This window comes from Cervus elaphus, chromosome 18 (assembly GCF_910594005.1).
Source record: "Cervus elaphus chromosome 18, mCerEla1.1, whole genome shotgun sequence".
In the NCBI taxonomy this organism is placed as follows: domain Eukaryota; kingdom Metazoa; phylum Chordata; class Mammalia; order Artiodactyla; family Cervidae; genus Cervus; species Cervus elaphus.
Window position 1 is genome coordinate 121,854,491 of NC_057832.1, and position 21,654 is coordinate 121,876,144.

Below are 21,654 nucleotides of genomic sequence, written 5' to 3' on the forward strand. Positions count from 1 at the left end.
AAAATCAAATAGGCCGCATTCTTTCATGTTTACCGATGTATAAATATAAACAATTTGTGGATAACTGTTTTAATGTAGCAATACCCCAAAAAGATGAAATAACTGCTTTTTAGAGAAAATGAGGCTGTATCCACAATACTTCCATGTTGTTCTTTTTCCCACCAAGAAGCACCTCCCAGGACGGGTCTGAGCCACTGGGCACACAGGCTCTGCACCACGCCGCGTCCCCCTGCTGGTCCGCAACACCACTGTTCCCCAGCTCGACTGAGAACCCCATGAGAAGGCTTGGGCGGGGGCACAGTTTTGAACCCAGACCTATCGTAGTAGTAAAGTGATGCGGTCTGGTTCTCAAAAGTTCACTTCCACTGAGCAAGCACGGGCATTTAGGTGCCTTGCAGATGGGCCTGGCTTCCGAAGCAAGCCCCAGCAACATGCAGCCATGGGAGGCCCAAGCTCCGGTCTAGAAGCAGCGTGTTCCGTGCCAACACGAGTAGTAAAGAGTGATGGAGTTCAAAGCAGGGAGCTACCATGGGGACTGGGATGAACACGGAGGGCTTCTCCGAGGAGGTGAGTCTTGAGAGGGCTCTGAAGGATGACAGGAGGAGGGAACGGAAGGAGGGGATCATCGGCCACTTGGAGAAGCAGCCTGAGCAGAGGCCTGGGCCTGGAGGGAACGTGGGGCGGCAGGACCAGGCCAGACCCTAGAGCAGGGGACGTCGCCAGGGAGCCACAACAAAGTAGGCTGAAGACCTTCAGGGAGAAACCATGCAGGAAGACACGATACCACCTGCGTGGCTCACAGCATAGAATCTACTATACATCCTCATCCAAAGATGTGGAGGCTGAAATGGAGGCAGAGGACGCTGTCTCGTTCGTTCCCGTTTGGGAAATAGCTGCTCATGTTCAGTGTGGAGCAGGGCAGCGCTCAGAACCGCACCAGCCAGACAGCGCTTCCTGCCCTTGCCCCAGCTCGCCAGGAGCCTCCACCAGCCTGCCGTCTGTGCCCCCACGACCTCCTGTGACCTCCCCCCAAGGCCCGCTACACACTCCAGAGCCCAGCACCCCAGCCTGCCTCCTCCACCCCGCTGGATACGTGCCTCTTCCCACCAACCGGCTGCTCGAACCCCCTCAAACACATCCACCACTCACCCCCAACCCCGGCTTCGAACAGACTGCACCTCCCAACCTGAAACGGCTCTCCACGTGCACACCTGAGCCAACCACACCTTTCCTGTGTCCGTACACAAATGTCCCCTTTCGTGAAACGTCTCTGAGGCCTTGAGACAGAACTGCTTTGGTCCCTTCTATTGCTGATGGGACAGCAAAAGAAGTCATAAACTGGGGGTTCTCTGGACGGATCAAGGGTGACTAAAGCCAACCAAGTTAGAGAGTTCATCTCCGCTCCACGGCATGGCTGCCCAATACATCTGTTTTCACAGCAGGGAACCTAAAATGTGGGCGCTTGCCTTCCTTCCAATGCTTCTATTTAAAATTCCAAAAGACTTGATTTTAAAATACTTGCCCATCTCACACAGTACCCCCACCCGACTCCCACATAATCCCGCCACTGCCAACTGAAATAGGTCTTACTGCTCTGAAGAAGAATATCCCCAGCTGCTCAGGATGGTGCCCGATGCCAAGTGGATGATGGATAGATACTGAGAGAGTAGATGGGTGTGTTTCAAATAAGCTAACATCACCACTAGGGATTTTCCACCTTGGTTTTAAGGCACCACCAAACACAATCACAGTTGTGCAAAATTGAAACTTCCCTCTTCGACTGGAAGTTGCTCCTCTGTTACTGACGACCTCTGCGCTTGGCTTTACAGATGGGGAGGCAAGTCCAGAGAGGTTAGGTCAGGGTTAGCCAGCTTGTCCTGTGATGGACGAGACAGAAGACGCTGCAGGCACTGTGGTCCAGGACACCCTTCCCGACTCCTTAACCCCGCCACTGCGGCGTGACGGCGGCTGTAGAGAAACACGTGTGCCGGTGAACGGCGCTGGCTCAGCAGCATCCCTTCCACATGGAGCCCGTGCGCGGGTCTCAGCTTGCCGACCGTGGGCTGGGGCATCCAAGGTCACAAGCTCACAGACTCCATCCCGAAGACCAACACCCAACAGGTGTGAACTAACTCACAGGTCCCTGGAGCCCCAGCCGGCACTTCCTCCACTTGGCTGTGCCAACTCTGCGGTCTCCGGAGGGCTGCCTGAGTGCTTGACCATCAGGAAGACAGGGGAATTAGGGCTAATTAATTAGTCCAGACTTTGAAGTCCAGAGAGGAAAGGGCCTCATATTAACTGCAAACGATCATCCTAAGTAATATACGTGTGGCACTTTCATTAAATTTTCTCTCAAATCTTGAAAAATATGTATCTCCTGGCTGCCAACATTTTCATCTTAGGATAATTATGAAGCCTCCCCAAAAAGTCCTTTCTCAGTCTGATCCGCAGCGGGGCACAGTGCCAGCTGCTGAGACTTGATGGAGCTGTTTAATTTGAGACTTATTAGCACAGCACAGGTGAAAATGAATAAGACAGTGAAATATATTCAGAACGTACCCAGTGTAGATGCCTGTTGTGTAGTGACGTTCATGAGGAAAAGAAATTGTGCGAATCTAAGATGAAGATAATTCAGTGTCTATCAGGATAAATTCAGGGATTTTAGGAACACCGTCCAAAGATAATAAAAATCATTTTACTGTGGTAAAGGCAGACATTTCAACATGAGACAACCATTCTTATGAACATTTATTTACAAAAAGAAAATAATCACGGAATAACATGACCAAGAATCTTAAACTTTAAGCTTGTAACACATTTTTGTTGTTGCTCAGTCACTAAGTCGTGTCCGATCCCATGGACTGCAGAAAGCCAGGCTTCCCTGTCCTTCACTATCTCCTGAAGTTTGCTCAAATTTATGTCCACTGAATTAGTGATGCTACCTAACCATCTCATCCTCTGTCATCCCCTTCTCCTCCCGCCTTCAATCTTTCCCAGCATCAGGGTCTTTTCCAATGAGTCAGCTCTTCTCATCAGGTGGCCAAAGTATTGGAGCTTCAGCTTCACCATCAGCCCTCTCAGTGAATATTCAGTGTTGGTTTCCTTTAAGGTTGACTGGTTTGATCTCCTTGCAGTCCAAGGGACTCTCAAAAGTCTTCTCCAACACAATTCAAAAGCATCAATTCTTCGGTGCTCGGCCTTCTTTATGGTCCAATTCTCACATCTCTACTTAACTACTGGAAAAACCATAGCTTTGACGATATGGACCTTTCTTGGCAAAGTAATGTCTTCACTTTTTAATATACTGTCTAGGTTAGTCACAGCTTTCCTTCCAAGGAGCAAGCGTCTTTGAATTTCATGGCTACAGTCACCATCAGCGATGATTTTGGAGCCCAAGAGAATAAAATCTGTCAATGCTTCCACTTTTTCCCCTTCTATTTGCCATCAAGTGATGGGACCAGATGCCATGATCTTAGTTTTTTTGAATGTTGAGTTTCAAACCAGCTTTTCCACTCTCCTCTTTCACTTTCATCAAGCAGCACTTTAGTTCCTCTTCACTTTCTGCCATTGGAGTGTGGTATCATCTGCATATCTGAGGTTGTTGATATAATTTCAGGGCTGTGAATTAAAAGTGTCATTCTTTGTTTACCAATGTTCAATTCCAAGCCAAGTCTGAAGATAATTTTTTAAGATATTAAAACCCAGCTACATAGCAGTTCTAATATTGCACTCTATTTCCTGACTCGGGCTCAAAGTAATTCCTTCCTGTTGTAAACCAGTCATTTTCCTCACTTAAAACACACTATTCCTTAGAAAGACGAAGACAAGGCTTGGGGTGTTAGTGGTCAGGGACGGAAGGCCATAAGATGAATTGAACAGAAAACCAGAGGAGAGAAAACTCCAGAGTGCTCTCACTGGTGTCAGAGTCTCTGCTATTTCAGGTGTCATGGAAGAAAATTCCAAGGGGTGAACATTAGGGATATTGGTGATCCTTCTGCTTCTGTTACTCACCTGCTCATGTAGAACAAAGAATCTGCTGCAAGCCTGTGCAGAGGAAGAAAAATCAGACTATGGAGAGGGAAGAACCACCTCACTGAGCACAGAAGACATTTATATCTACAACCCTTTGCCCAGCCAGCCATTTCAAGGATTAACTGATTTAATAAGAGTCCTGGATAATTCTAATATGTTTCTAAGTGGGAGGATTTATTCAATCTATTTGCCTATGTCTGGCAGCTCTGAGAACTTTCATAAAAGTATATTTTTTTAAAAAAAGCAGAGGGCTTGCAGATAAAAGTTGAGTCCCATGTTCTACTCCTATAGAAAAATTTCAATGTACTGAAGAATATGTGTAAAGTATGATCATAAATGGAAACTTTCCATTTTATCTTGGGCTTTGTGATCGATGCATTTTATCCCACTTATCTACAACATGTTCATTAGAATCCGAGAAAGAGGCTTCATGGATCCTTTCTCTGTGTGTTAGTCACTCAATCGCATCTGACTCTTTGCGACCCCATGGACTGTAGCCCACCAGGCTCCTCTGTCCATAGGATTCTCCAGGCAAGAATACTAGAGTGGGTTGCCATACCTTCCTCCAGGGGGATCTTCCCAACCCAGGGATCAAACCCGGGTCCCCCACATTGCAGGCAGATTCATTACCGTCTGAGCCCCCAGGGAAGCCAGTGAAGGTTCTCCTTCTCTCCCTTCCTCCATCCTTCTGTCCTTGGCTCTGTCTAATCCTCCAATGACACTCTTGGTTCTTTACAGTGGCTTTAAAAAATGACTGCAAAACAATATAAAGCAGCAGGTGGTTGTGGTAGGCGCACATCAATATGACTTTAAAATTTGGTTATCATGACTAGTGAAGTAGGATAAAACTTAATATTGCTATGAGGAGGGCAATGTGTAACATTCTTAATATTTTTAAGTAAATCGGTTCATAACAGTCATGCAGGCTCCATCCTGCGGCAGGTAGTAGTGCTGGGGGCAGGTAACTCACCTGAAACAGACTGCTTTAAACTGGAAGATATGAGCCGCTCCTACTGTTGAAGTTTTTTATTAAAGCACAATATAAAGCATTATACACATATATTACTTTATATATATATAACATTACATTATACATATTACATTACTGCATATACGGTAACGTGCACAAGCCCTGCTCGGAGAACTCAAAGACCCTGACAAGGTGGATACACCTGTGTAACCAGCTGGAGACACAGGACTGCCTGTATTACACTCCACCACAAACCACAGCTCCCTGTCCTGACTTCTGATACCTTAGAGCCACTTTCCTGTTATTAAGTTTGTATAAATGGACTCGCATATCTTGTGTCTTGCCTTTGGCTTAACATTGTAGTCTGTGAGAGCCATTCGGATTCCCGCACGTCACTGCGGGCTCTCCATCCATATTGCGGCACCGCGGTCCCCGGCAAGGGCTCCGCAGTGGTGTATCCACACAACGGTCCTTGGGCATTCGGGCAGTTTCCAGCTTCTCATTACTGTGAACGTGCCACGACGAGCATTTCCATACATGCCATTTGGTGGATAGATGCAGGCGTTATGTTGGATACATATAGCCTGGCCCTGGAATCGCTGGGTTGGAGGAAGGGCGAATGTTCAGTTTAACTGCTGCTGCCAAATTGTTTTCCCAAGTGGGTGCACCGTCTCCTTCCTGCCAGAGGTGGCGCTGTCTTTCATTCTGGCCGTCCTGCAGGGTGAGTGGTAGTGTTGCAATATGATTTTCATTTCTTTGATTAACGAGGTTGAGGACTTTGTTTAATACTTACTGGCCATTTGGCCATTTTCACATAGGAAGTATCTATTTGTTTGTTTTAACGTTTTGCCTTCACCACAAGGCATGTAGGATCTTAGTTTCCGGACCTCCTGCATTCGTAACGTGTTTTAACCACCACTGGACCACCAGGGAAGTCCCAATGTCTGCTGAATTTTTACTCATGTTTTAAAACTCCCCCCTCCTATAGCTTCTGAGCACAGGGACGAGGCCCGTCCTCCCTTGTTCCTAACCTGCTATGGTCCTGGGAGTCCCGTCCATGGTCGCTGCAGTCCCAGGCTCTCCAGCTTCTGCAGAATCCTTACTACGACCAACAGATTCTCTCCCAACGCCCCCATCTACCCTGGGACTCTGGGGTTCTCAGCCTAAATTACCTAAAAGGCAAATATACCAGTAGTTGTTTCAGAACTATTATCCCCAATATCATTTTGGTTAAAGTTTTAAAAGTTAGTTTCAGATTTCTCTTTACTGATTTCTGATCAAATATAAGTGTTTTGTTGGGAATTTATACTTCTTATGCAAAGTATTTTCCCCTTTTACAATTAAGTGAAATATAAAACTGGTAAGGAAAGCATAAAGTGTTTGGAATTGAAAATGTTGAGACATCATGTTCTAAATGGTTAGAACCATCTCTTTGATTTACACAGATTTCTTTTTCCAAGTGAAGTACTGAATACATTAAATTCTGAACTATGGAAACCTCAAATGTTTTCTCTGCAAAAAGTGACTTTTAGAATACTAATGTCAGTGGTTTTGTTGGCTTTGGGGAATCTGAACTCAAACACTTCAAAGTCTAATTTCTTAAATATTTTATGCATATTTACACACACTATGTATATATGTGGATATATTCAACACATACACATCATTTACTTAGCTGTACCAATAGATCCTTTCTTGGAATGGCTGAGCTTAACCTTGGGGGAATTCTAGTAAGGCTCATGCATGTAAGATCTTGACCCATTTTCAGTTTCAATTCATTTTCTACTCAGCTGAGCATTAGCCCCTCTAAGAATGTACTCACAGCTCTCTTCCTCCCACAAGAGCTGGAAGGAAAGGGGACCTTTCGGGGTGGAAAACAAGGGGGCATTAGGAGTGCGTGCAGTTCTTGCTCTGAATCAGACGGTGGGAGCCTCCATGGGGCAGGGAGAAAATGGCGCTAGATTAAAAGAGACAAAATTAACATCCGATCACTCAACACAGACCCAGCGGGAGCCAGAAACTCCCGCACCGTCCGTTTACTGAGGAAGGCGGCAGGCATTCGCGCCCAGATGAGGATAAGAGTCACGGACACGAGGCGTCTCGGCAGACAAGGGTGCGAGTCACCTGTCGAGAAACGCTCCACTGGACGAGGCCCAGTGACCCTCCCGCCCACGTGTGGGCCAAGTCCTGGCCGGGCGAACATTTCAGACACCGCCTGGGCCGGCCGTGACACTGACTGTGTGTCTTTTCTTTCTGGTTTTAATCAGATTTTCCAGCCAATTCAAAAGAGCAGGTACTAGTAGCACCTGTATTTGGCCTGTGCAGCAAATGCTTGTTTCTGCTAAAGAAACTGTGCCCATGGTTTTGCCTCAGTTTTCGGTTTTGCAGAACCATCTTCCCGAGCTTGTCAGCATGCAACCAACTGTGGTCCCTGCCAGCAAGCATGGTGTGGAATGGTTGGCGCTAACGAGGTGAACTTAAAGGAACTGGAGGGCTTTGAGTCAGGGAGGGAGGGACCCAAGAGATTATCAAAGAAAATGGTGTTCAATTCTTTTTATAGTTGCTTTTTTTAATACTTTTTTTTTGCCACACCATATGGCATGAGGGATCTTAGTTCCCAGACCAGGGATCAAACCCAAGCCCCTTCAGTAGAAGCTCAGAGTCTTAACCACTGAATTGCCAGGGAAGTCCCCTGAGGTTCAGTTATTTTTAAAACAAGGTCTTACATAGAACTCCAATTTGGCTCTTGGAGAAAACACTCTTATGGCGAAGAATTTCAAGATATAAATAATTTGAATTGGTGGAAACCAAGACAAGATTTGGGATTCCCTGGTAGCTCAGCTGGTAAAGAATCCACCTGCAATGCAGGAGACCCTAATTCTATTCCTGGGTTGGGAAGATCCCCTGGAGAAGGGATAGACTACCCACTCCAGTATTCTTGGGCTTTCCCGGTGGCTCAAACAGTAAAGAATCCACTTGCAATGCAGGAAAACTGGGTTCGATCCCTGGGTTGGGAAGATCCCCTAGAAAAGAGAAAGGCTACCCACTCCAGTACTATGGCCTGGAGAATTCCATGAACAGAGGAGCCTGACAGGCTACAGTACATGGGATCGCAAAAAGCTGGACATGACTAAATAACTTTCACTTTTCAAGACAAGACTTGTGGAAATGTACTCCAGGCGCCAGACTAAGAAAGATAAAATACATGATTGGGTTGGGGTGACTTTGTTGATGCAGACGTCCTCTCCCAGGACTCAGGACTCACAGAGCCACAGTGAATGGCTCCTGGTCCTGGATCCCTCAGCCAGCGTCAGTGAGGTGGAGATACTGGACATTCCCTGTCTTACCCTGACACTGAGATGTTCAACTGAAATAGTATGTGAGCACCAGTGTAAGCCACTATGGAATTAAAATTTTTTTCTAGTAGCTACATTTTTTAGAAAAGTACAAAGAAAGAGGTAAAATTAAATTAATATATCCAAAATACTATTTAACTTCTAGTCAGCATAAAAAATAATTAATGGGATATTTTGCATTCACTTTTCACTGTAAGTCTGTGGTGTGAATTTTACACTTGGTAGCACATCCTAATTAGGGCTAGCCACACTTCAAGTGTTCAACAGCCAGAAATAAAGAGGAAGAATACATCACTTATTCTACCTATGTCAACTGTACTTCAAGGCATTCAATAAATAAATCGTTTATAAAAATTTTTTGTACAAAAATTCCAGCTACCAATTGAAGAAGAAATTACAGAATATCACCACATTGCAACCTACGGTCAGATAAATGGAAAAAAATGATAAGTGAAAAGGTGAAGCGGACCCTTAAAATGGATTAATCTGCTTGATGTCACCTGAACCCTGATTAATCTTATCACAATTTATTATGTGTCTCTTATAACACAATCCAGAAAGTACTCTCACCAAAAACCCCACAAATACATGTAGGCTAAACAATATGCTACTAAACAACCAATGAATCACTGATGATATCAATGAATAAATTAGAAAAATATTTTGGAGATAAATGAAGATAAAAACACAACGATCCAAAATCTATGAGACGCAGCAAAAACAGTCCCAAGAGGGAAGTTTATAGCAATACAAGCCTACCTCTGGAAATGAGAAGAATCTCACACAAACAACCTAACCTTACACCTAAAGGAAGTAGAAAAAGAACAAGCAAAACCCCAAATTATTAATAGTAAAAGGAAACAAATAATAAAGATCAGAGCAGAAATAAATAGAGGCTTAAAAAAAAAACAGAAGAGATCAATAAAACTAAGAGCTGCTTTTTCAAAAGGATATAAAAAAATTGATAAACTCTGAGCCAGCCTCATCAAGAAAAAAGAGAATGATCAAATAGGATTTATCCCAGGAATGCAAGGATGGTTCAATATCAACAAATCAATGGATGTGATACACCACATTAACAAATCTAAGGGTAAAGAGCCTACAATCATCTCAGTAGATGCAGAGAAGGGTTGTGACAAAATTTAACATCCATTTATGAAAAATTCTCAACAAAGTGGGTACAGAGGGAATATACCTCAACATAATAAAGGTGATATACAACCAGTCCACAGCTAACATCACTCTCAACAGTGAAAAGATGAAAGCTTAGATGTTAGATGTTAGAAAGCTTAGATGTTCCTCTAAGATTAGGAACAAGTGAATGCCCACTCTTTCCACTTTTATCCAACATAGTATTGGTAGTCTTAGTTACAGCAATCAGACAGGAAAAAGAAGTAAAAGGAGCTCAAACTGGAAAGAAAGAAGTAAAATTGTCACTATTTGTAGATGACATGATGCATTAAAAACCCTCAGTATGCCACCAAAAAACTATCGGAGCTCATCAATGAATTCAGTAAAGTTCAGAATACAAAATCAATATTCAGAAATCTGTTGCACTTTTATACACAACAATGAACTATCAGAAAGAGAAATTAAGAAAACAACTCCATTTATGATTGCATCAAAAAGAACAAAATACCTAGGAGTAAAATCTAACTAAGAATGTAAAAGGCCTGCACTCAGTAAAATAGCAGACACTGATGAAAGAAACTGAAGATGACACAGAGGAAAAGATACAGCTAGTTCATGGATGGGAAGAATTAATATTGTTAAAATGAGCATACCACCTAAGACAATCTACAGACTCTATACAATCTCTATCAAAAGATCAGTGAGAGTTTTCAAAGAACTAGAACAAATAATTTTAAAGTTTGTAAGGAAGCACAAAAGATGCTGAATAGCCAAAACAACCTTAAGAAAGAAGAAAAATGCTGGAGGTATCACGCTCTCTGATTTCAAATCTAGAGTAATTGAAACAGTATGGTACTGACTCAAAAACAGAATCATAGGCCAATGAAACAGAATAGAGGGCCCAAAATGAACCTACATTTATGTGGGCAATTAACCTGTGACCAAAGAAGCAAGAATATAGGAGGAAAAGACAGTCTCTTCAATAAATGGTGGTGGGAAAACCGGGCAGCAACGTGCAAAAGAACCAAACCGGACTACTTCTCACACCATGAACAAGAACAAATTCAAAATGGATTAAAGACTGAAACGTAAGACTCGTAAAACTTCTAGAAGAAAACATAGGCCACATGTTCTTTTTTTAATTTATTTGGCTGTGTGGGGTCTTAGTTGCGGCACACAAGATTTTTGGTCTTCACTATGGCATGCACATTGTTTAGTTGCAGCATGTGGGATCTAGTTCCCTGGCCAGGAACTGAACCCGGGCTGCCTGCATTGGGAGTGCAGAGTCTTAGTCACTGGACCACAAAGGAAGTCCCAGGCAGTATGCCCTTTGACATTGATCTTAGTAAATTTTTTCGGATATGTCTCTTCAGGCAAGGGAAACAAGAGCAAAAATAACAAATAGTTCTACATCAAACTGAAAGGCTTCTGTACACTGAAGGAAACTATGGGCAAAACAAAAAGGCTGCTTGCTGAATGGGAGAAGCTATTTGTAAATAACATGCCCAATTCAGGTTAATACACAAAGAATATACTTGTATATATCATACTCATACAACTCAGCATCAAAAAATAAACAACACGGTTTAAAAAAATGGGCAGAGGGCCTGAATACACAGTTTTCAAAGAAGACAAACGGACTGCCAAACAAGCACATGAAAAGGTAAACATCACGCACCATCAGAGAAAGGCAATTCAAAACCACAGCACGACAGTGCTTCACACAAGCCAGAATAGGTGTCATCGGAAAGCCAACAGATAACAAGTGTTACTGAGGATGTGGAGAAAAGCGACCCCTCATGCTGATGGGAAGGTGAATTAGTGCAGCCACTGTGGGAAACAGTGTGGAGGAGCCTTAAAAAGGTAACAGTGGAACTACCATATGGTCCAGCAACTCCACTCCTGGGTATTTATTTGAAGAAAATGAAAATACTAATTCAAAAAGATATATGCACTCCAACATTCATTGCAGCTTTCTTTATAATAGCCAGGATGTGGACATACCCATTGATAGACAAATGGATAAAGAAGATGTGCTGTATAAATATACATATTTACATGGTGATAGATGGTAACTTGACTTATTATGGTAGTCACTCTGAAATGTATGAAAACCCTGAGTCTCTATGTTGTACACCAGGAACTAACGTAGTGTTGTAGGTCAATAATACTTCAATAACAAACTCATAGAAAAAGAGATTAGGGAATTCCCTAGCAGTCCAATGGATAGAACTAGACACCTTCACTTCTGTGGGCCTGGGATTCAATCCCTGGTTGGGGAACTAAGATCTCACACACCTCATGGTGCAGCAAAGAGAAAAAAAGAAAGAAGGAAAGAAAAAGAGATCATATTTGCAGTTATGAGAGGTGGGTGTAGGGGAAAGGGAACTGGACGAAAGAGGTCAAAAGGTATAAACTTTCATTACAAAGTATGTACATACTAGGAATGTAATGTACAATGTGATAAATGCAACTAGCACTGCTGTGTGTTACGTATCAAAGTCCTTAAGGGTGTAAAGCCTAAGAGTTCTCATCACCAGGAAAGAAGTTTTTTCTTTTTCTTCTCTTTGGTACCCATATGAGATGATGGATGCTCACTAAACTTATTGAGGACACCATTCCATGACATATGTTAAGTCAAATCATTATGCTATACATTTTTTTTCATTTATTTTTATTAGTTGGAGGCTAATTACTTTACAATATTGAAGTGGGTTTTGTCATACATTGACATGAATCAGCCATGGAGTTACATGTATTCCCCATCCCGATCTCCCCTCCCACCTCCCTCTCCACCCGATTCCTCTGGGTCTTCCCAGTGCACCAGGCCCGAGCACTTGTCTCATGCATCCAACCTGGGCTGGTGATCTGTTTCACTATAGATAATATACATGTTTCGATGCTGTTCTCTCGAAACATCCCACCCTCGCCTTCTCCCACAGAGTCCAAAAGTCTGTTCTGTACATCTGTGTCTCTTTTTCTGTTTTGCATATAGGGTTATCATTACCATCTTTCTAAATTCCATATATATGTGTTAGTATGCTGTAATGTTCTTTATCTTTCTGGCTTACTTCACTCTGTATAATGGGCTCCAGTTTCAGCCATCTCATTAGAACTGACTCAAATGAATTCTTTTTAATGGCTGAGTAATATTCCATGGTGTATATGTACCACAGCTTCCTTATCCATTCATCTGCTGATGGGCATCTAGGTTGCTTCCATGTCCTGGCTATTATAAACAGTGCTGCGATGAACATTGGGGTGCACATGTCTCTTTCAGATCTGGTTTCCTCAGTGTGTATGCCCAGAAGTGGTATTGCTGGGTCATATGGCATTTCTATTTCCAGTTTTTTAAGGAATCTCCACACTGTTCTCCATAGTGGCTGTACTAGTTTGCATTCCCACCAACAGTGTAAGAGGGTTCCCTTTTCTCCACACCCTCTCCAGCATTTATTGCTTGTAGACTTTTGGATAGCAGCCATCCTGACTGGTGTGTAATGGTACCTCATTGTGGTTTTGATTTGCATTTCTCTGCTAATGAGTGATGTTGAGCATCTTTTCATGTGTTTGTTAGCCATCTGTATGTCTTCTTTGGAGAAATGTCTGTTTAGTTCTTTGGCCCATTTTTTGATTGGGTCATTTATTTTTCTGGAATTGAGCTTCAGGAGTTGCTTGTATATTTTTGAGATTAATCCTTTGTCTGTTGCTTCGTTTGCTATTATTTTCTCCCAATCTGAGGGCTGTCTTTTTACCTTGCTTACAGTTTCCTTTGTAGTGCAAAAGCTTTTAAGTTTCATTAGGTCCCATGTGTTTATTTTTGCTTTTATTTCCAATATTCTGGGAGGTGGGTCATAGAGGAGCCTGCTGTGATTCATGTCAGAGAGTGTTTTGCCTGTATTCTCCTCTAGGAGTTTTATAGTTTCTGGTCTTACATTTAGATCTTTAATCCATTTTGAGTTTGTTTTTGTGTATGGTGTTAGAAAGTGTTCTAGTTTCATTCTTTTACAAGTGGTTGACCAGTTTTCCCAGCACCACTTGTTAAAGAGGTTGTCTTTTTTCCATTGTATATCCTTGCCTCCTTTGTCGAAGATAAGGTGTCCATAGGTTCATGGATTTATCTCTGGGCTTTCTATTCTGTTCCATTGATCTATATTTCTGTCTTTGTGCCAATACCACACTGTCTTGAGGACTGTGGCTTTGTAGTAGAGTCTGAAGTCAGGCAGGTTGATTCCTCCAGTTCCATTCTTCTTTCTCAAGATTACTTTGGCTATTTGAGGTTTTTTGTATTTCCATACAAATTGTGAAATTATTTGTTCTAGTTCTGTGAAAAATACCATTGGTAGCTTGATGGGGATTGCATTGAATCTATAGATTGCTTTGGGTAGTATAGCCATTTTGACAATATTGATTCTTCCAATCCATGAACACGGTATGTTTCTCCATCTGTTTGTGTCCTCTTTGATTTCTGTCATCAGTGTTTTATAGTTTTCTATGTATAGGTCTTTTGTTTCTTTAGGTAGATATACTCCTAAGTATTTTATTCTTTTTGTTTATGCTATACATTTTAAACCTGTTAACTACATGTCAGTGAAACTGGAGGGAAAAAGAGTAGTTAAGTTTGATCAGTGGACTAGTAGCCAGGACATCCCAAGGGAGCTTGCTAGAAATGCTAATGTTTAGGTCTACCCCCAGACCTACTCCATCAGAAACTGCATTTTTTAAACTGCTCATTTACTTTTGGCTGTGCTGGGTCTCCGTTGCTGCATGGGCCTTTCTCTAGTTGTGGTGTGTGGGCTTCTGCTTGTGGAGGCTTTTCCTGTTGGCGAGCTCAGGCTCTAGGGTGTGTGGGCTTCGGTAGGTGCAGCTTGAGGGCTCATTAGCTGTGGCTCCCAGGCTCTAGAGCACAGGCTCAATAGTTCCGGCACAGCACACGTGCTTAGCTGCTCTGTGGCACGTGGGATCTTCTGAATCAGCCACTGAACCCGCATCTCCTGTGTTGGCAGGCGGATTCTTTACCACCGAGCCACCAAGGAAGGCCAGAAATTGTGTTTTCGAAAGATCCCTAGGTGATTTGCCTAAACTTTAAATTTTGAGATGCACCGATGTATAGAACAAATGATAAAGCCTTTTCAATAAATGTGTCGTAAGAATTTTAAAAAGGTGACAGGTTTAAAGAGATATAGGTTTAAAAGATTTCAGACATATACACCAAATATAAAGTATGGACCCTGTTTGGATTCTGATTCCAACAACTTTAAAAAGTTTCCAAATTTGAACACACCTGGAGATTTGATACTAAGGAACTGGTGTTAATCTTTTTATGTGTGATAATGCACGTGATTATATTGTTTAACATGGTCTTTGTCATAGAGATAGATGCTCATGTAATTACGGATGTAATAATATGATGAGGTTTGCTTCAAAACAACTCGGGAGAGAACGCACCCCGGGTAGAGCAGGACGGGCCGTGAGCTGTGCGCTGAAGTAGATGAGGGTAAGTGGGAGGTTGTCATTCTAAATACTTCAGTCCGTTTTATGTATGCTTGAAATTTTCCATAATAGAATACGTTTTCAGAAGTACACTGTTAAAAGAAGCACAGACATCCTTGAGAAGTTCTGTGAGAGAGAAGATGAAAGGAAAATGGCATATTGAAATAAACTCCCCTGCTTCGAACTGAAAAATCAGGATCCCAGAATGGAAACACTTGTCAGGGACATGGTTGACAACATTTGTCTAACAGACCTTGAGGACAGAAAGCTCATCAAAGTTTCCTGACCCATGGGATCCCACGTGGTAGCTACCCAAGCATGGGGTCCCTAGAAATAACCACAAGGGCAACCCACTAAGGGGCTACTTTCTTCAGACAAAAGTCCAGGTCTGGTAGGCAGAGATCTGGCTCCAGCTGCCGTGGTGATGCTGCAGACTCCCTGACCCAGTTCCCAGACCTAGGTATGATCACAGACCAGCTCCTGCTGACCGAGGAGCAGGCTGGGCCCCTTTGGGGAATCTCTGCAGCGTGGCCATGCATGCATTCTATAAACTATCTTCAGGCTTTTTCAGAGGGACCTGTGACTTTACAGGAAGTGCTGGTCCTGGCTGGGTCCAGCTCTGATCTCAGCTGTGGACAGGTGGACAAAGCCTGCACACAAGGACGCTGACGGCACGGTCCTTTGGGCTCCCACTCTCCTGTCCGGGGGGGCTTTTTCTCTTTTTTTTTCAAACTTTAAACTTTTTATTTTGTATTGGGGTATAACTGATGAACAGTGTTGTTCTGGTAGCTTTTAGGCAAAACATCGAATGGACTCAGCCACACACACACAGGTCTCCATGCTTCCTCAAACCCCCTCCCATCCAGGCTGCCACTCTTGGATGGAGCTCCGAGTGCTGGACAATACTGTCCTGGGGCTTTTTTACTACTGGGGGACTGAGCTGTCCTGCACACAAAAGCCGGCCCAGAAGGAGTGAGGTGGTGAAGCGGACGGCCCCGGGACAATTCCAAAAACTCACTGAGAAGTCCTGAGAAGTCCGTGGAGGAATGTTTGACTCCTCCTAAGGTGAGCCCAGCTTTAAGGGCACGCCTCTTCTCCAGGCGAGTGGAAGCTGGATGTCTGGGGTGTCAGCTCTGTAAGGAGCTCTGCACCGCTCTCCCTCCCTCCTGTCCCCCTCCCTGCCCCTCCACTCCTGCCCTCTGAGGTTGACTCCCCCCAGATCACGTGTACCCAGGTCTCCATCTCAGCTTTGATGGGGAGCAACTCGGATAAGAAACCATATCCTCGTTGATGTGAATCTCTCAGGCATCTGCGTTCCATTGTGGTCCCCCAGCCAGAGGGTTACAGAGGCCAGATGAGAGAATCTCAGCCCCAGTGAATGGGGTGGTGGGGTGTCTAATGAGTATGCAGACAGTTCCTGAGTGCTCAGTCAGAACAGAGAAACCTACAGGCTGCAGAATATGCACATCGACTCCCTGACCCAGGAAGTAAAACCAGGATGAGAAGCAAGGGAGAAGCCAAGGTCTGTGCAACTGCCCCCCGCCCATGTCAGGGAGGGAGGTGAGGGCAATTCAGAGACAGGCTTGAGAAGGGCCAGTCTGTGAGCTCTGGGCTTCAGGGATTCTCAAGAAGCCATGTCCTTTTCTTCTCTCCTTTTTTGGCCGCGTTCTTCATCACCTGTGATCTTAGTTCCCTGCCCAGGGATCGAAGCCACACCCCTTGCATTGGGAGTGCAGAGTCTTAACCACTGGACCACCAGGGAAGTCCCCCAACATCCTTTTACGTGCAAAGGAGGCATAGATTTCCCCCAGCAGTGCACTCAGCCATTCTTCAAAAAGCCAGACGGCTCCAGTAACTGAAAACAGACTTGACCTCACCAAATGCCATGGTCACTGCTGCTTGCCCTACTGCCAAGCAGAGAAAATGCCAGCTTCCTGAAATATGCCTGGTCAACCAGGGAAGCAGGAAACCGCCTGTTACAGGCCCGGAGACAGGATGCCACCTGTTCCTCCCTCTTCCCGAGTGGCACTGTTTTCTTTCACTTTCATTCAGACACTTGAGGGAAAAAACAGGGGGCTGGGGGTGGCAAACTAGGAATATCTGTGGTCTCTGCACCTGTTCCAGGAGTAAAATATACTTGCTCATTTACAGGAGATGAAGTTGCTCACCCGATTAGAGACCTCCCAAGGTGGCAATTTAACTTTACCAACGTAACGGTAATTTGAGCATTCATGCTCAGTCCCCCCAGAACATAAGAAATTTCAAGGCTGAAGCACGTAAGAATTGTCCCCTTCTTCTAGCATACACTAGTTCAAAAGCCTCATCACCGTCACTAGTTCATTAGTTTCAGGCTAGTGAGTAACTTCAGCTGGCAGAATAAACAATAGTAAGTACCAAGGTTTTTCTTCTCCAGAAAACTGGCTCTCCAGGGCGTCTGTTTGCACTGGCCAAGCCCTGTGATACTGGTTAACAGCGTTGTTGCTGTTCACTCGCTCAGTCGTGTCCGACTCTCTGCGACCCCATGGACGGCAGCACGCCAGGCCTCCCTGTCCATCGCCAACTCCTGGAGCTTGCTCAAACTCATGTCCATCGAGTCAGTGATGCCATCCAACCATCTCATCCTCTGTCGTCCCCTTCTCCTCCTGCCCTCAGTCTTTCCCAGCATCAGGGTCTTTTCCAACGAGTCAGCTCTTCGCATCAGGTGGCCAAAGTATTGGAACTTCAGCTTCAGCATCAGTCCTTCCAATGAACACCCAGGAATGATCTCCTTTAGGATGGACTGGTTGGATCTCCTTGCAGTCCAAGGGACTCTCAAGAGTCTTCTCCAACACCACAGGTCAAATTGTCAATTCTTCGGTGCTCAGCTTTCTTTATGGTCCAACTCTCACATCCATACATGACTACTGGAAAAACCATAGCTTTGACTAGACGGGCCTTTGTTAGTAATGTCTCTGCTTCCCTAGGACACCTGCCAGTGAGCCCTGTAGAGTTCCCCTCTATTTGTGAGAGTATAGCAGTGAGGAAGGCCCGTGAGGAATGCTGTGGTTTCACACGGTCGCTCTGCACATGCGCTGGGCAGGTCTCTCCCCCCCCCACACACCACCCTCCACCATCCATCCAACCCTCGATGAGATGCCAACACCATGAGAAAAGCCAGCGATATCTTTCTGTTATTGTGAAAACAGTTTGGACCTTCCAGACCCACTGAAAGGGATTAGGAGCCACACTTTGAAAACCACCGATCTAGATGACCCAGAACCCTTTGGGCCATTTGAAGGCAGTGAGAAGGAAAGCTAACCTCGTTCTGGTGCAGGAATCTCATCCTGGTTGCCGTTGGCTGTTCCAAGGGAGTCGGAGCCACTCTGATTCTCCAGAGTGATAGGGATGGAGCTGGATCAGTGGCTGCCCGCCAGGTACTGAAGGCTGTGCTCACCCTCGCTAGCCGAGAAGCGATCCAGCAGTCCTGCACAACCAGCTCGGGTCTGATCCCTGTCCCCCGCCAGGACCCCACTAGGGCTGCCGGGACTCCCCTCAGCTGTGTGCCGCTGTTTCTGCTGTCTGCTGTCTTGGCTGCAAGGTCGGAGGAGAAGTTTTGGAGACTTTCTCTTGGCCTTCCTTATTACAACAGCTTCTACCCGCCCAGGTCAAGGAAGCAGTGTGGGGGTCTGCCCACTGCCATTAAGTATATTCCAATCATGCACTTGGGAACTGGAGAAATAACCATTGAGGGAATTCCTAATAGAAATTTCTGAGGTATGAACACAGGGGGGTATCATTTAATGTCTGGTATATAATACAGATTTTCTGTAAGAAGGATTATCTGTTAATGAATTGTTGATTTCACAAAATTGTGGTGGTTAGGGTGAGTAGGTAAAAATCTTACCAACCAGATCCTTGCAAGTGGAGCAGAATTAGGTTCTATTCTGCATTTCCAATTTTTTCTTACTCTCAAACTTTCAGTTGAGAATCAGCTCCTACTTGAATGAAACAGATGCATACTTTCCCACTAAGAAAATAGGAAAATGTAAAATGAGCAGTCTTCTATATGCTTCTTTGGCTTAATCACAAACTATAAGTAACTTCAATAGACAACTGAGCCTGCAATCTAATTATTGCTAGAATGGCCACAAATTACGTTTTATAAAGACATGTTTTGGTAGCTGTCCTACAATCGGTTAATGTGTCTATAAAACCACCACGCAGCCTATCACTCTAGTTACCTGGTTGCATCTTTTCAGCAAGTGGCTTTTGTTGATGGTGTATTCATTTGCCAGAGGGCCGTATCATAACAGCACACAGCAACTTAAGAAACAGAAGTTTACTTTATGTCTTACAGTTCTGCAGGCTGGAAGCCTGAAAGCAAGGCGTCATCGGGTGTGGCTTCTCCTGAGGCCTCTCCCTGGGCTTTAGATGGCCACCTCTTTGCTGGGTCTTTGCTCTCTTTCCTTGGTGCACCAACATCCCTGGTGTTGGTGGGTGTCCAGTTTCCTCTTCCTATAAGAATACAGGTCAGATTCAATGAGGGCCCACTCTAATAGCCTCACTCTAACTTAATCTTATCTCTCAAGACCCTATTTCCAAATACAGTCACATTCTGAGGTACTAGAGATCAGAACTTCAAAACGAGGGTTTAGGAGAGAGGGGATATAGACTACAGGTGGTAAACAGAAAATCCTATTCCTCAAAACTGGCATTTCTGAAGTGCTTTATGGCAGATGAGAACTTTACACCTGTTTGCATTTTTTCAAGCTAAACCTGTGGCCATGCTTTAAGATTAAAAAGTGGAAATGTTCTGATCTTTCCTTTGTGTCTGTGTAAGAAAATAAAACAGGACTTCTCAACAGAAATTGGCTCTTCTGGAAATATTCCATTGGATCTCCTCTTTCTTAGAGCATTCTCATCAATTCTCAGGTTTATGATGCTCCCATTTGCACAAAATATCCTCAGTTATTCCTGGCTTGGCCCCTTATTGGACAGCTGCTCAATTAACAATCAGTATAGACAGGTGTGCCAGACAGTGCTTGGGGTGGGATATCATTTCAAGCCCATGATGTCTTCCAAGGGCTTCCCAGGTAGCACTAACGCTAAAGAACCTGCCTGTAAACACAGGGGATATGGGTCAGGAAGATCCCCTGGAGGAGGGCATGGCAACCCACTCCAGCATTTCTTACCTCGAGACTCACACGGGCAGAGGAGACTGCTGGGCTACAGTCCACAGGTCACAAAGAGTCAGACAGGACTACAGTGACTGAGCACATACATTGTCTTCCATGTCTGTTCTGGCAGATGTCATTATCCAGGCCTTCCTTAACCATCAGTACGGCTCAGCCATTCCACCCTGAAACTCCACCCTCAGCCATGGGCCGCTGAAACAGAAGACAGAACTGTTCAGAGCACTTTTTTTTTTTCCCCAAAGAAGGAGACTGTCCACATTTCATTCTAATTAGCTCTGTGACTCCAAAAACGTGACATTCTCTGAACAACCACGTCTGCCCTTTGACTAGAGCCACATGGATTAGCATGCACAAGGCAGCCACCATCAGCTGTTTTTAGGAGATATTTGGGAAAGCAGCTCTGCAAGTAACCTTTATTTAATGAACAATGTTCTCATCAACATTCCCTAGCTGCGTCCTCTCCTCTGAGCTCAGGGGGAGGGGGGGTTCTCCCTTCTCAGAGCAGTCTCCTGGGTCTTGTTTCACTCCCTTAGAAGTAGAATCTGGTATGTGTGTGGTCAGTCACTTCAGTCGTGTCTGACTCTCTGAGACCTTCTGTCCATGGAATTCTCCAGGTGAGAATCCTGGAGTGGGTTTCCATTTCCTCCTCCAGGGCATCTTCCCCACCCAGGGATCAAACCTGCATCTCTTATGTCTCCTGCATTAGCAGGCATGTTCCTTACCAGTAGTGCCACTTGGGAAGCCCATGTTTTTCTCATTTTCATATAGCTAAAAAGTTTCCAACCAAATTTGTGGACAACCACTTGTGAATGAATAGGATTCAATGACACCCATTGTATGCACTTTAAAAAAAAAAAAAGCTTAATACCATCTTACTTTTCTGTCATCTCACTTTCCTTATTTTAAGTTATTTTATCTTGCTATATCATGTGTCTATCTGTGAGTGCTTTAAATCATGACTTCCAGGTAGGAACTTCGATATTTTCTCAGTTACTGTGGGTTTGTGTGAGTGGCTATGTGAGTGTGTCGGGGGAAAGAGTTAAATATGCCCTCCTCCTTTTTGTGAGTGAGATGGGGCTTTTATAACAACTTTTATCCTTTTTTTTCTTCCCTTCACAAGAAGCAAATGTGGTAGAGCTCACTGGAGACCGTGCAACTTCTCTATGACTTGGAGAAAATGGTCTAAACATTCTAGCTGCAATACCTCAGCACCTCGAGGACAGCAGGCAACTGCTATCCTGCCCTTCTTCCTTAAAGGAGGACAGCCCTCCTCCTTCTTCCTTAAAGGAGGACACACCTCCTAAGGTGTGTAAGAAGCCTGCAATCAGGTACTGAAATCTTTCAGAGCAGAAAAGCCAGTGAAATCACACTAGACCCTTAACTTGGAAAGTGAAGTCGCTCAGTTGTGTCCGACTTTGCGAGGCCATGGACTGCAGCCCGCCAGGCTCCCCCGTCCATGGGATTTTCCAGGCAAGAGTACTGGAGCGGGTTGCCATTTCCT